This window comes from Petromyzon marinus, unplaced genomic scaffold (assembly GCF_048934315.1).
Source record: "Petromyzon marinus isolate PM22_M1 ecotype Great Lakes invasive population unplaced genomic scaffold, UKy_Petmar_22M1.pri1.0 PM_G_Scaffold_28, whole genome shotgun sequence".
Lineage (NCBI taxonomy): Eukaryota > Metazoa > Chordata > Hyperoartia > Petromyzontiformes > Petromyzontidae > Petromyzon > Petromyzon marinus.
This window is the reverse complement of record NW_027422850.1, coordinates 2,187,501-2,190,000: the sequence shown is the minus strand read 5'-3', so window position 1 is coordinate 2,190,000 and position 2,500 is coordinate 2,187,501.

Here is a 2,500-nt window from a genome sequence, read left to right as displayed (position 1 = left end):
GCCCTGAGGAGTTCCCGTGCTGATGGACCTGGAGTCAGAGACTTCTGTTCCCGGCTTAACGCACTGCTTCCTGTCAGAGAGGAAGTCTGTGATCCACCTGCAGGTGGAGTAGGGCACGTTCAGCTGGAAGAGCTTGTCCTGAAGCAGGGCAGGGATGATGGTGTTGAAGGCAGAGCTGAAGTCCACAAACAGGATCCTGGCGTAGGATGCTGGGGCGTCCACATGCTGTAGGGTGAAGTGGAGGGCCATGTTAACTGCGTCGTCCACAGACCTGTTGGCTCTGTAGGCAAACTGAAGGGGGTCCAGGAGAGGGTCTGTGATGGCTTTGAGGTGTGCCAGGAGCAGGCGCTCAAAAGACTTCATTACCACAGATGTAAGGGCGACCGGTCTGTAATCATTTAGTCCTGTTGGCCTTAGCTTTTTGGGCACAGCGATGATGGTGGAGGACTTGAGACAGGCTGGTACATGGCATGTCTCCAGGGAGGTGTTAAAGATGTTGGTGAACACCGGAGACAGCTGGCCAGCGCAGTGCCTGAGGGTGGCTGGAGAGACAGAGTCCGGCCCGGCTGCTTTGCGTGGATTCTGCCTCTTGAAAAGCCCATTAACTTCTCCCTCCTGAAAGGAGAGAGTCGTTTCTGTAGTATGGGTGGGGGATGGGGCCTCTTGGGTGGGAAGGGGTGGTTCAGGACAGTCCAATTGTCTTTCAAATCTACGGTAGAACTCGTTCAGGTCGTTGGCTAGGCGGGAGTCGTTAGTGGTGTGGGGCGCTCTGGGTTTGTAGTTGGTGATGTGCCTGAGCCCTTTGGCAGACAGAAGCAGCGTCGTTAGTAGAGAACTGGTGTTTTAGTGTCTCTGAGTACAGTCGTTTAGCCTCTCTCACCGCTTTGCTAAACCTGTTCTTCGACTCCTTGAATCTGTCTCTATCCCCACTCCTAAACGCTTCCTCCTTCTCCAACCTCAACCTTTTGAGCTTTGCTGAGAACCAGGGCTTGTTGTTGTTAAAGTTCACCCTGGTACGTGTTGGGATACAGCAGTCCTCACAGAAGCTGATGTACACAGCCTCTGTGAGTTCATCCAGACTATTGGTAGCAGTCGTGAACATATCCCAGTCAGTACAGTCTAAGCACGCCCGCAAATCTTCCACAGCCTCACTGGTCCACTGTTTAGATGTCCTCACAGCAGGTTTACAGAGTTTTAGTTGCTGCCTGTATGCACGAATCAGGTGGACCAAGGGAGTTCTGTGCGAGCCGAACAGCCCCGTGACCCACAAGAGAAACATCCCCGCCAAATTCGAGCGTTTGACGGGGTCTATCCGTGAAAAAATATTCACGTTTTTGAGTGCACATGCATTTCTGCTGCAAATGCCTCTGGAAGTTTCATGCCGTTCGTATGCCAATTGTGGCAACACGAAAATGACCCGTTTTCCCATTCCGAGGGATTTCTGTGCGACCCTAACAGCCCCGTGAGCCACAAGAGACACATCCCCGCCAATTTCTAGCGTTTCACGGGGTCTATCCGTGAAAAATATAGACGTTTTTGAGTGCACATGCATTTCTGCTGCAGATGCCTCTGGAAGTTTCATGCCGTTCGTACGCAATGTGGCAACACGAAAATGACCCCTTTTCCCATTCCGAGGGATTTCTGTGCGACCCTAACTAACAGCGCCCGTGAGCCACAAGAGAGACATCCCCGCCAATTTATAGCGTTTCACGGGGTCTATCCGTGAAAAATATAGACGTTTTTGAGTGCACATGCATTCCTGCTGCAAATGCCTCTGGAAGTTTCATGCCGTTCCTATGCAATGTGGCCACACAAAAATGACCCGTTTTCCCATTCCGAGGCATTTCTGTGCGACCCTAACAGCCCCGTGAGCCACAAGAGAGACATCCCCGCCAACTTCTAGCGTTTGACGGGGTCTATGCGTGAAAAATATTAAAATTTTTGAGTGCACGTGCCTTTCTGCTGCAAATGCCTCTGGAAGTTTCATGGCGTTCCTATGCAATGTGGCAACACGAAAATGACCCCTTTTCCCATTCCGAGGGAGTTCTGTGCCACCCTAACAGCCCCGTGAGCCACAAGAGACACATCCCCGCCAATTTCTAGCGTTTCACGGGGTCTATCCGTGAAACATATAGAAGTTTTTGAGTGCACATGCATTCCTGCTGCAAATGCCTCTGGAAGTTTCATGCGGTTCGTACGCAATGTGGCAACACGAAAATGACCCGTTTTCCCATTCCCAGGGATTTCTGTGCGACCCGAACAGCCCCGTGAGCCACAAGAGACACATCCCCGCCAATTTCTAGCGTTTCACGGGGTCTATCCGTGAAAAATATCAATTTTTTTTTGACTGCACATGCATTTCTGCTGCAAATGCCTCTGGAAGTTGCATGCGGTTCGCATGCAATGTGGCGACACGAAAATGACCCGTTTTCCCATTCCGAGGGATTTCTGTGCCACCCTAACAGCCCCGTGAGCCACAAGAGAGACATCCCCGCCAATT